This window comes from Microtus ochrogaster, chromosome 2, assembly GCF_000317375.1.
Source record: "Microtus ochrogaster isolate Prairie Vole_2 chromosome 2, MicOch1.0, whole genome shotgun sequence".
Classification (NCBI taxonomy): domain Eukaryota; kingdom Metazoa; phylum Chordata; class Mammalia; order Rodentia; family Cricetidae; genus Microtus; species Microtus ochrogaster.
The window spans coordinates 78,998,804-79,012,070 of record NC_022010.1 but is presented as its reverse complement, the minus strand read 5'-3'; the positions used below and the strand labels follow the sequence as shown (position 1 = coordinate 79,012,070).

General features: G+C 39.0%; 1 protein-coding gene across 1 annotated transcript in view; it reads left to right on the top strand.

Annotated features, from left to right (window-relative positions):
- The first annotated feature begins 307 nt into the window (after positions 1 to 307).
- Positions 308 to 13,267, top strand: part of Robo1 (roundabout guidance receptor 1) — a 1,008,058-nt gene continuing 995,098 nt past the window's right edge. Inside the window, exon 1 of the mRNA XM_026786907.1 lies at positions 308 to 667. The gene's annotated coding sequence lies outside the window, so the exon portion shown is untranslated. The remainder of the gene's footprint in view (positions 668 to 13,267) is intronic.

Here is a 13,267-nt window from a genome sequence, read left to right as displayed (position 1 = left end):
ATGTTTGAGCAAATAACATGACCTGGATTCTTATGAGTCTTGCACTGTAGAAAGCAAGAGAGAGGTTTTCTTGTCAAAATATCAGTGGTTTTTTTTTTTCTCCTTCAGAAAATGTTCTTTGAAAATCCTTTGTATTATCAGAGCCACCCCCACAGACAATTAAAAGCAGATATGAAATGATAGATCACATGACCGGAGTTTAAATGTGAAGGCTTTCCCCCCCTTGGCTAAACATCGCAGCAGGCATTACAATACCAGAGGTAACGAATCAATTAAATCCATTTTCCCCTCGGCGTCTCCAAAGCTGCGTGCGGAGTGTTGCTGTATAGTTTAGAGCTGGAGCTAGGACCCAGGGGCCTCCGCAGCCACCAATAGAAGCGCACACTTGGACCTATTTGTATGCAATGCCGTGTGCTCTGCGCATTAATAGTAATACAGATAACGGGTATGAAAGAATTCTCTACTGAAGAAGGAGTGAATATTTTTCCGGGGTGCCGAGACTGAGAAGAAACCTGACTTTCCTTTCTCCGTTCCCGACTCACATTGCAAAGTCTCAGAAGGCTCTTGCAGCGTTTAAACTCGGAAGCCTCTTCTCTGCATAGCAAAGTTGGAGGGCTGCGCCTGCATCAGGGAGCTGCTGGATTTCTGAAGACAGTCTTATGGAAGGGTAAGTCTTGCAAATGACTGCAAAGGAAGTAGCTCTGGCTTTAACATCGTGAAAGAGGTTTCTTGGTTTTTACGGTGGTGGTCAATGGAGTGGAGAATGGGTGCTGTAAGGACTCTGCAGTTTGCCCAGAAATTGTCAGGGATGCACCAGGGATTTGGGAAGGGTTGCATCAAAAACCTTGAGGCTAAATGGGAAATTGCAGCTTTAAGCTCTGGCGGGATTCAACAAGTTTCCCCGCAGAGATGTGATGTTTGTTTTGTTGCCCTGAACAGGGCCAGGTGTCTCTTATGAGTGAGCTCTGCTTGCTTAACAAAGAAGTTTCTGGATTTTTGCCTGTGCTGTGTGACTGGGTTAATCCTTATTTGAGCGGGTTCTGTGCAACATTTGGGTTTCTTGGGGACACAGCCGGGGCTTCCTCGTGGGAAGTTCCGATTTTCAGTGTCCTGCTGGGTTCGGACTGGACGACTTTGCTGCTTGGTCTGAGGGTCTCTAAGCGCAAAGGTTTGCACTATGTGGAAAGATGCAGAAACCATGCTCTGAGGAGCTCCCAAACTTTGAAAGCTTTCTCCGGGAATGGAGGAGAGTAGAAATTTGGAAAATCAAGCGTTACTTATGAATTGTGTTGAACTCTTAGAAATAAATAAGTCCTAGAGCTTTTGGAGACCTTTCATTCCAACCCGCCCCTGTTGGCTTGGAAGCGGTTGTGGAGATGGGGAATTAAACCAAACCAGGCGGGATATAATCTGAGGGAAAGGAGGAACGAAGAAGGAGAGCTAATGAATGAATAGGGTGCATCCTATCTTTCACACACAAAAACCTCACCCACGGGAAGTACGGGGAAGCGCTCCAGTTGGTGGCGTTTAGCCGCAAAACATTATACGGAGGTCCAGGAGCCTCTGCATTATTGATGATGTGCTATGTCCTTTTGGGGGCCCTTCTTCTTCTTCTCTTAGTCCTCTCTTGCTTCCTCTCTCCGATCCTCCCACCTGAGATCGTAGCTTGGCACAGAGCAACATTGGGCAAGCCAGTCCCACAGCTCTGTGGACACAATAGGGAGAGGCTTGTGAGCCGCCAATGCGGGATGCTAGGAAGCTCTCCTGGAAATCCGGCTGCCGCAGCCTGGGCTGCTAATCTGTTTTGCCCTGGGACGCTGGAGGCTGCCTTGGTTCAGCAGTCTCGCACTATAAAAATTATTAGGAGCTCGCACCTGGGCATAAAGGTCTCTGGTTACTGTCGTAGCAGGTCACTGCTGGAGGCAGAATAGTACATTTGGAAGAGGCGGAATGCTATGGCTTCTTATGCATTCTGGGGACTAAGAACTCTACTGGTATGCGAAGATTCCTTGTTAGCACCCAAGCAGTAGACAACCTGTACTTCAAAGGGGGAAAGAAGGAAAACGTGCTGAGATTTTAGAAGGAGAAAGGACACAATTCAGGCCATTGGTCAGGTTTTTCTTTCAAGAGGATGGTTTTAGATACGGGGCTTTGAAACGCTGTCCCCGCCGTCTCTGTAAACCAAAGAGGCAGGCTTCCAGATGCGGGAGCTCACTAGAGACTCCTGTAGATGAAGGAAGGAGAAGTCAGGGCAGGAGGCTTCATTTCGCAGGCTTTTAACCCTGCCCTCAACACCTCCCACCCTTTCACGCCCTTGTCAGAGAGGACCAAACCCTGGAATTTCCTCTGTGTACCTTTCTAGTGTAAGAAAAAGAAATTCACGAAGCTCTGAGTTTCACAAAGGCCTGCGAAAAGTGGTGTGTGTGCGTGTGTGTGTGTGTGTGTGTGTGTGTGTGTGTGTGTGTGTAAGCAGTCAGTACCAGAGATTATTTTGGTCATTGATTGCCGACCCCTTTCATAGAACACTTAGAGTTTGAAAGGGAAAACTAAGTGAAGTACTCCATAGCACAGTTTGCAGAAGGGACGCTTGGAAGAGATGCGTTCATTTGAACACACTGAGAATCACACTGTCATTGCCTCTATACCCTCATTTCTCTGTCCCCTTTGTTTTGGCTACTTGAGAATTGGGATGTAATATTGCAGGCAATGTTTGGAGAAATCAGTGGCCTATGTGGAGAACAACTAGCACTCTGTTTACAGAATTTTCAACTTAGATGCTCCCAGGACATTAATGTGGGAGACTGGGTTTTACATCAAGACCTGTTTGCTTTCTGTCTTGAGGCTCAGAAAGCCTCAATTCTGGAAAATGTTGATGTGTTCAAATAGAAAAACTGGCTGGAGGATGATCCTTTACCCCACCAAGAGACAGAGAAAGAGAGAGAGAGCGAGACAGTGAGAGGGAAGGAGAGAGAAAAACACAGCCAGATCAATCCTAAAATGATAAGGGCTTATTCAGTAGGAATCTATTGTGTGCCCACAGATGAGTAGGTGATTAAAGGTGAGGAGTGTATGAGACATGAAGGCATGCATTTCATGCCTGAGCCGTGGCTTTGGATGTCTGTTAGCATATTTATGCACATCTTCCTGCCTCATGCGCCTTTCAGTTTAGCTTTGTACAATCGATAGAACAGAAGCACAGTGACACAGACGCAGATCCCCAGTGGAGGCTTGCTATAGCAAACAGCTTTTAATCACAGGTTTGCTGCGTTTTCCCCATTTCTTCCCTTCGCTTTCCCTTCCCTTCCCCTGTCCTTGAACTCATATTACCATCTCCTGGGCTATATCCGCTGAAGGTTAGTTGCATCCAGTGATGTAGCAGTGTGCTATACACCCTCATGGGAGGAGGGCAGCCATCCAACAGCTGCCTGGGGAGTCACATAGCTTTAAAGCTGACTTTTCCTTACCCTAAGCTGCACACAATACAGAATAAATATCCTAATGTCTCCCCAAAGGCAAGCATTTTCTCTTGTTATAATTGTCTTTTATTTTACAGAACAACCAAATCAGTTCAAATATGCAGCAGGCTTGATGAGAAATGAATGGGAGGCTATGCACTCCTGTGCAGGGTGCAGTACTTGGAAGCTAGTTTTGTGTGCGCTGCTCTGCAGGCTCATCTTTGCCACCTATCTATACTTGATATATTAGGGTTATTTTATATTTAAGCAAGATTTAATATGTTATTTTCCTTAGAAGGCTCAGGAACTCAAGGCACTGCAAAGACTGGAGGGCAGGGGCAAAAAAAACAAGGCTACAAAGCCAGGCCTTGGCAGCATGATAAACGAGCAGGCACAGTGCACCATTTGAAATGTAATTTGAGATGAAGTTCCACCATATCACTGGTAAAAGAAAGCTTCTTTTGCCTAGTAAACCCAACTGACTTCTCTCACTTTTGTCCCTAAAACATGATACTATAGAGTAGGTAAAAATTTAACCTTATATAATTATTCTTCCCTAAACTCATCGTTAAAATGAGCATTATTATTGTTTATCCCTTCACACATACATCTAACTATATTAATGCTTTATGAGTCAGACAATTCTCTTAATTCTCAAAGGGACTGAGGTCCTAGAACATAGCTGATTTATCTAAGAGTGAAATCAATATTTCCTTAATGATGAAAGACAAGGTGTAGTTTGCCTTCTGAATCCCTGAATTCTTGCCATGCAGGCTGTATATGTACATACACATGCAGGTATGAGGCTATTTAATAGGCTTGAATATTAATGAGTTTTGGAATCCATAGAATTCCTGGAAATAAACACATGTGGACATCATAGGATGACTATAAATATTGTCTTGCTTATTTTTTAATACAGGGACTCACAATGATGGCCTTTAAAATTCTCAATAGCCCAGGGTGTTCTCTCACTCACACAGTTCTTCTACCTCAGGTCTGGGGTGCTAGGATTGCTGTAGGATTCCCCTCTGAATGTTATTAATATACTTTGTTACCATTGGTTAATAAAAAATCCACTTTGGCCTATGGTAGGGCAGAATATAGTTAGGTGGCAAAACAACTGACTGACAGACAAAGAAGGTGGAGTAAGACAGATGCAAAGTAGCCACCCAAGAAGCAAGATGTGAAGTAACAAACCATGCACTTGAGGTAAAATATAAAATAATAGAAATGGATTAATTTAAGTTGTAAGAGCTTAAAATAGAAGCAGAAGTACGTCTGAACTGTTGGCCATACAGTGTTGTAATTAATATAAATTTTGCGTGGTTATTCATGTGTGGGTGGCAGGGAAATGAAAGTGTAGTCTCCATTTACATAGCATTTTCTATTCTTCTAAATATTTATACTGCTTTTAAATATATTAATTGTTCCAGCTAACTCTACTTTATTTTCCCTTGTAAGTCAATAAAGAATTTTACAGTTCTTTTTATCTTTCTTCTAATGATAAAGAATTCAGAATACCCTAGATATACTTTATTTGTATTTCTCTGAGACCAAACATTTTTAAGGAGTGACATTGCACAGATCTCATAGGTAGTCAGTTAATTTCTTGTAAATTCCACTGCCCTGCATACCTTAGCTCATGAGTCTAAAGGCTGCAGCTTACTGGGTAAATGCATCATTTCAGAAATGGTTTATATCACTACATCCTGGGCTTCTCTGATGTGGAGGATTCCTTGTTTCACTCATAAGTACCGCCATATCAGTCTGGACTAGTTGATGTTCTTCCTCAACCATGAGATTTCTCTGATAGTGCTAACTCAAACAAATTGTGACTGCTGACTTTCTAAATCAATTATTATGAGTGCTACTGTTTTTCTCAGAATTAGGACCAGATAAGTGGCAGAAAGAACTCAAGGATGGTCAAATTTGTTTTAATCTGTGATTTTAAAAGATTTAGTCCCTTAGGGTTGGTAAGACAGGCTGGAGCAAAGCAGGTACCTCAGGATGTGTCAGAGATAGGAAAAGGGGAAAGGCATTGCTGGCAATTATGTCAGTGCCCTTATCTTGTGGGGTGGGGCCATCCATCCTCATGGTGGGTATTTTCCCCTCAGCCTCCATGGAAAATACTCAGGGACATACCTACAGATTTGCTTCAACAAATTGTCAAGGCGACTCTAGTCATACAGACAACCAAGGTTAGCTAGCATAACTATCAATATTTTGGGCTTGGAAAGTAAGAAAACACTTCTTTAACATTGGCGCCAAAAAAGCATGTAGTTAATTCTATATCATTTTGCATAGGTTTCTGATCAGTTAAATTTTCTGTTTGTTCATCATGGTTCTATAATTAGAGTTTACTGTTTACTTATTGCCCATAGTAACCCAGATGTTACAAAACATTTGTGGGGTTTCAATAAAAAGAAAATTTTCTTCCTAATCTGTGCTTTTGACACACCTGTATTTTAAACTATCTATTAGATTCTGAAAGTTATCTAAAGTATTTTAAAGGAAGTAACTTAAAGGAAACCATTAAAACTTTAAAGTTTTAAAGCAACATATACAATTCTTCTTGCCCAAATTTCTTTCCTACTTGAATTTCTAGTCTCTAAATAAGGCATCATACACACCCAGACGAATCCACTGTGCCCTTGTTCTTTGTGGGATGCTTTACGTTTGTGATGCTTTATGGCGGTTCTTTTTCACAGGCTAAGTCATTTCCTGCTTCCTCTTCCATGGCCACCATTATGTTACTTTCATTCCACTGTTGGAGCTGGCAGTCACAATCATGTGTTTATAAAAGCTACTCTCCTACTTTACAAAGAATGAAGTATAAACTCCTCTAGATGTCATGATCTGAACCTCAAATTATTTTCTTCATTTTTCAGCCTTCATTTGTTTGCATCTTCTAAAATATTTGAGATATTTAGTTTTCGCTGCTTTTGATTATGTCAGAATATTTTCCTGAAATGGTTCTCATTTTCTTGATCATTTTGTGGTAATAACAAAATTATTGCTTATCCTGTGAAGTTCTTTATGTGAAAAAAATGGATCTAAATATGTCCTCCTTTCATATTTCTTCTATAAATGATCCTAAAACTGCAAGACATTTATTTATTAACTACCCCCATGACACTGTACTAACTGTTCAAATGATGCTCAAACTTCAAATGTTGACATCTAAGTCTATAGCTGGGAGCAGGTTCTTATATTTATGATCCCATCAACTGGGACATATTGATGCAGGACAATTGCTACAAGTTCACCATGAGTCTCAGAGTAACCACCAAGTCAACCAAAGCTACAAACTCAGTCCCTGCCTCAAAAAAAAAACACTGCACCCATGCATGCATACATACACACACACACACACACACACACACACACACACACACACACACACACACACATATATATATATATATATATAGAATATATCCTGAACTATATAGTGATTTAAAATATAGTAAAGATTTGGAGACATGATTAATTCATAAGCCTAATTCATACACATAGTACAATAACAGAAGTATTAGCATGTTCTTGTGCATTCCTCTTCACATACATGAGATTAGAGCTCCCAATAAAGCCTGCTTCTGACATTCATCTCAGCCTCCAGACTGTAGGAATAAAATGTTTATTCTTTGTAAGCCACCCTGCATATGGTTCTCTGTTTAAGCAGACAAGTCTTAAGTGAAACATCAGACCATGGGCAAACAAATCATGTACCATTGTCTCTAGAGTATATAATACAGGTTCTTCAAATACATATTTTAATGAGCATCCCTGATAGAACCAGAAACGGTTTGCCACAATAGTTGCTCCACAGCTCAGCCAAAGTTTAGGGTGGTGCCATAGCATAGCTCTAGTCTTTCTAGAATACTGTGTTTCAAAACCTAAACCAAGTTAACAATACAAAAACCAAACAAAAAGGTGTGTGATTCCTATGAGCCAGATCAACGGAGTCATTTTTACCATGGCTAGGTCTTTCAAGGAAAAGGTACAGATATGAATGGCAGAGTTTCCATGACTCCTTACAGAGATCATCTGAGTCCAGGTGTTGCTGTTCAGTGTCTGGAACCTTAAGTTTATGGCTTCTATGATCATTGCCTCTTGATTAGAAGGGCAGAGGTAAAACATGTCTGTACTTATCACCCCCATTAAACATTAAGACAGTCACTATAAAGTCAAGTTTCCTGCCCACCCTTCTAGATTGCATCTTCTAACAAGAAGTTCATGTTATAAATTTTGTGAAATCGTTTTCATTTTTAGAATATTTACATTGTTATCATTTTTACTTATGTGTAAGTATGTGTGTCTGTGTGTGGGTATGTGCACATGAGTGCAGGTGCCTCTGACGGTGAAAGACACCGGATCCCCTTGAGCTGGTGTTAAGGCAACTGGGCACTTCCCTTACTGAGTTCTGGGAACATAAGTTGGGTCCCTGGAACTATCTCTGTATTTGCCTACTTGATTTTATGTTCTGATACCTATGTGTACCAAGAACAATTCTGAACCACATTTACTGCTGTGAGACTAACTGAAATATTTAGATAAACTTCAATTATATGAATATTGTCCTCATGATCTCCTCAAGTTGTCTTAGGTAGATCCACTTCATACATTTTCATTACTCTGTAGTATTGAGCATAACATGTGTACTATAATTTGTGCTTCCCATTCTTATTAATTTATTTGAATTTACCAGAATGAAAATTGATGTAACAATGTTATTACACATTTCATTATGCAAGTGCCTAATATTTTCTTAGTTGTATTTAGAATTGAAAGGACTTAGCCACGTGGAATGAACTTTTGGTTCTCATTTTTTTAATACTTTCTTCTCACATACAATATGTCCTGACCACAGTTTCTCCTCCCTCCATGCCTAAAAACCCACTCCACCAACTCCCTCTTTCCAGATCCACTCCCCCTCCATTCGTCCTCAGTTTTTTATTGCTGTGAAAAAGTGCTTAAGGAAATCAGTCTGAAATAAAAATCAACTATTTTGTCTCAAGGTTTCATAACTGGGTCTACTTTTTCAGACTGGGGTATCACGCACATCATGAAAACAGAATGTGTCACAGTGACTGCTGCTCCATGTTAGCCAGGAAAGAAACAAATCAATAGACAAATAGAGATCTTGGAAGATACACCCCAGTCATGCCCACAGGGACCTGCTTCCTCCAAATAGACTTTCTTTCCCTCAGGTTCCATTAACTCTCACAGTCCTTTCAACTATGAAGTTTTTGGGGGTGGGGAGGAGTCGGGAACACAACATTGGTTAGGTGCGAGCCTTCACGATCCAATCCACAGTTCCTCCTCTGAATGCTTTTGCTTTGAAAAAGAATTATTAAAACATAACTTTTGTGAAAATTACAAGCCCTAATTTATAGCATTACTTCTGTTCTTTTAATTTTTAGATGTTTATTTATTTTAGTTTTTGAAAATTTCATATACAAGAAATATACCTATGTCATTTCTTCCCCACCCATATTCTCTGTCCCATGATTCATTTCCAACAAATGACCTCTTATCCTTTATTTTTACATATATATGTATGTGCATATGTGTGTAGATGTGTATATATATTACTTTTAATTAGAATTTCAACTTAAGTAATAATCTTCTAAACAATCAATAAGAATATTTGGATAGTAGCTACTGTGTGGGATATCCCATATTTAGAATGCATTCATCATCCTGGACTCTTAAGTTAATAATTATTTGTATGAATAAAATGATAGGAAAATTTGAAATGAATGAATTAATAAAGGGGTTTAGATGAGGCATTAATAGCTTCAATTAATTTGATTTTAAGTAGACAGATAACAGTCATTTAGAATATATTTATGATCATACTAGTGTGAGGATACATTTATAATTTTCCAAGTTGCATACTTTTCAAGCTTTGGCAAGTAAAATGTAATCTCAGCCCAATCTAAAATAACCACTGGTAACAAGTACCAAAAAGGCCAAGATGAGCAAGAAAAATTATTCCTTTTATCTTCTTTTGATTGAAATAGATTATTTCCTCAGAAAATATACACTGATCATAGATTTCCCTCCTTCTACTATTTCAAGTTCCTACCCACCTCCCCTCCCATCATATCTACCCCATTTCTGTCTCTCATAAGAAACCAAATGGACTTCTAAGGGATAATAATAAAATGAATTGAAATGAAATATGATAAGGTAAAAATGAAACTAACATATTGGGATAGAACAAAATGAACAACCAGAAGAAAAAGAGCCTTAGAAAATCCAATATATACAGGTGTGGACACAGAGACCCACACAATCACACTCATGACTCCCCAAAAAAAAACTAAATTGTAAGCTGTAATATATACAAAAAGGATTTGTAGGATAGAAAAAAGAATAAAATGAATAAATAAAATATATCATTGACTTATATATATAAGCAAATGTATAGCATCTTTGTATTTTTGGGTTTGGCTTAGATCACTCAGAATGATTTTATTCTAGTCCCATTTACATGTGAATTTCATTTTTCAATTTTAGAGACTGAATAATACTTCATTGTGTGAGTGTACCACAGGTTTTTTTTTTTATCTGTTGATCTGTTGAGTGACGTCTAGGTTGTTTTATATTTCTGTATAATACAAATACCTCACAGTCGTACAGCAGGCATCCATTGAATTAGTAACCTGGTTGAATATGTGTCTCTGTAGTAGAGTGAAACATCCTCTGAATACATGCTCAACAGTGGTACAGCGGGCTCTTGAGGAAGATCAAGTCCCCTTTTCCTGAAAATCACACCGACTTCCATAATTGCTGGACAAGTTTGCAGCCCCACAAGTAATGGATGAATATTCCCCTTCCTCCATGATTTTGCCAACATAAACAGCCATTTGTTTCATTGATCTTAGACATTCTGAAATGTATAAGAAGAAATTTCAAAGTGTTTTAGTATGCATTTTCTTAATGAGCAACGATGGTAAACATTTTTTAAGTGTTCCCCAGCCATTCTGATATATCAAAAATATTCTGTTTAGATCTGTATCCCACTTTTAATTGGTTTATTTGTTTTCTTGATATCCCAGAGTTCTTAGTACTGTATACATTTTGGATATTAGAACAATCAGATGTGTAGTTGGTAAAAATCTTCTCCCATTCTTTGGGTGTGTTAATCCTATTGATTTTTTTCAATGAACTACATCTTTGTTTCACTGATTCTTTGTATCATTTTCATTTGTTTCTATTTATTCAATTTATGCCCGTTTGATTATTTCGATCTCATCCTTTTGAGTATGATTTCTTCATTTTTTTTTGTTTTGGAGCTTTCAGCTATGCTGCTAAGTTACTAATATCTCCAGTTACATTATATAGTAGTCACTTAGTGATTTGAGCTGGCTTCTTGAACCACGTTTTTTGTGACCCATAAGTTTGGGTATGTTGAAAGGTCATTTTCATTCAATCTTAGAAAGTCTTTTAATGTCTTTTTTTATTTTTTTCCTTTGTTCATATTACTATTATTATTATTACAAATTTTCCCCTCCTCCCCTCTTTCCATTTCCCTCCCCCTTCCCCAGCCCCCCTCTCCCTTCTTCTCCATTCCAAAGAGCAGTCAGGGTTCCCTGCCCTGCGGGAAGTCCAGTCTTTCCTCCTCCATTCAGGTCTAAGAAGGTGAGTATCCAAACAGACTAGGTTCCCACAAAGCCAGTACATGCAGTAGAATCAAAACCAAGTGCCATTGTCCTTGGCTTCTCAGTCAGCCCTCCTTGTCAGCCATTTCTTCAGAGAGTCTGGTTTGATCACATGCTCCATCAGTCCCCAGACCAGCTGGCCTTGGTGAGTTCCCACTAGATCAGCCCCAACATCACAGACTCCTGCCTTAACCCGTTTTCCATTCAGTGGTGAGTTTTTCAGTTTCCAAGTTTTTAAATTTTCTTTGGTTTCTGTTGCTGATGTCCACCTTGAATGGTCAGATAGAATGAAGGTTGTTACTTTAATTTTTTTCATATCTATTGAGACTTGCTTTGTGTCCAAGTATATTTTCAATTTTGAAGAAAGTTTCATGAGGTACTAAAAAACAGAGCTATCTTCTTTTGTGTTTGGTTGAAATGTTCTGTAAATATCTTTTGGGTTCATCAGTTAGCTCCAGCATTTCTCTGTTTAGTTCTGGTCTGGATGACTTGTCTATTGGTGAGACTGGGTATTGAAAAAAATTTCAGTATTGCATTTAAGGATCAATATCTGATTTATATGTAATCAAAACAATTCATGATCTTTGGGTTGGTTCATAAATACTAAAAATTGTAATGTCTTCTTAGGAGATTTTTCCTTTGATGACTATGTTATGTCCTTCCTTATCACTTCTGATTAGTTTTGGTTTGAAGTCTATGTCTATTTTGTCAGGTATTGAAAGAATATCTGGTTTGCTTCTTATATTTATTTTCTTGGAGTATCTTTTTCCAATGGTTTACCATGAGATAATAATGTTTATCCTTAATGTTGAGGTGTGTTTCTTGGATAGCACAGAAGGATAGATCCTGTTTTCACACATAGTTTGTTATTCTATATCCTTTTTGTAATTTAATTAACATTTTTTAAATTTATTTTACATACTGACCACAGTTTCCCCTCACTTCTTTCCTCTATTTCTTCCCCTAACTCCCATGTACCCACCTCCCCATCAAGACTCCTCCTCTATCTCTACTCAGAAAGGGACAAGCCTCCCGTAGACCTGAACAAAGCATGGCACATCAAGTTGAGGTAGGACTGAGCTCCCTATCCTCCTCCACCCCCAACCCCAATTCAAGGAAGAGCAAGATAATCCATCACATCACAGAAAACAGATTTCCAAAAGACAGCTAAGCAAAAGTCAAGTGTTTGGCTGAGGATCTCTACATCTGCTTCCATCAATTACTAGATAAAGTTCTCTGACGACAATTAGGATAGTCACCCATCTGATTACAGTAGATGGTCAGTTTAGGCATCCTCTTCCCCATTCCTAAAAGTATTAGTGGGTTCATCCTTGGGGATTCTTGGGAGTTTACCTGACATCAGGTTTTTTCCATTGTCCTGAAATGTCTCCCTTATCAAAACATTTATTTTTTTACTTTCCCTCTCTGTCCGGCTCCCCAACTCTTTTCCCTCACACAGCCAGTCCAACTGGATCACTCAAGTTCCTAGTCCCCCCCCCCTTCCACTTTATTCATATAATCTCTTCTGTTTCACCTTCCCAGGTAAATCCATATATCCCTCTTTGGGCCTTCTTTGTTAAATAGCCTCTCTCGGACTGAGGATTATAAGCACGTTATCCTGTACTATACCCCTAATAATACTTATGAGTGCGTCCATACCATGTTTGTCTTTCTGTGTCTGGATGATTCTCACTCTGAGTGATTTTTTTTCTAGTTCCATCCATTTTGTTTACACCTGAGTAATACTCCATTGTATAAATATACCACACTTTCCTTATCCATTGTTCAATTGAGGGGCAGCTAGATTGTTCCCAGGTTCTAGCTATTATGAATAATGCTGCTTTGAATGGAGTCAAATTTGATTTGTATTTCCTTGATGACTAAGGACGTTGAACAACTATTTAAGTGTATTTTGGCCATTTGAGATTCTTCTGTCAAGAATTCTCTGGTTAGAACTGTACCTCATTTTTAATTGGATTATTTGGTGTTTTGATGTCTAGTTTCTTGAGTTCTTTATATATTTGGGAGCTCAGCCCTCTGTCAGATTTGGGGATGGTGAAGATATGTTCCCATTCTGTAGGCTACTGTTTTGTCTTAATGACAGTGTCCTTGGCTTACAGAAGCTTCTCAATTTCAGAA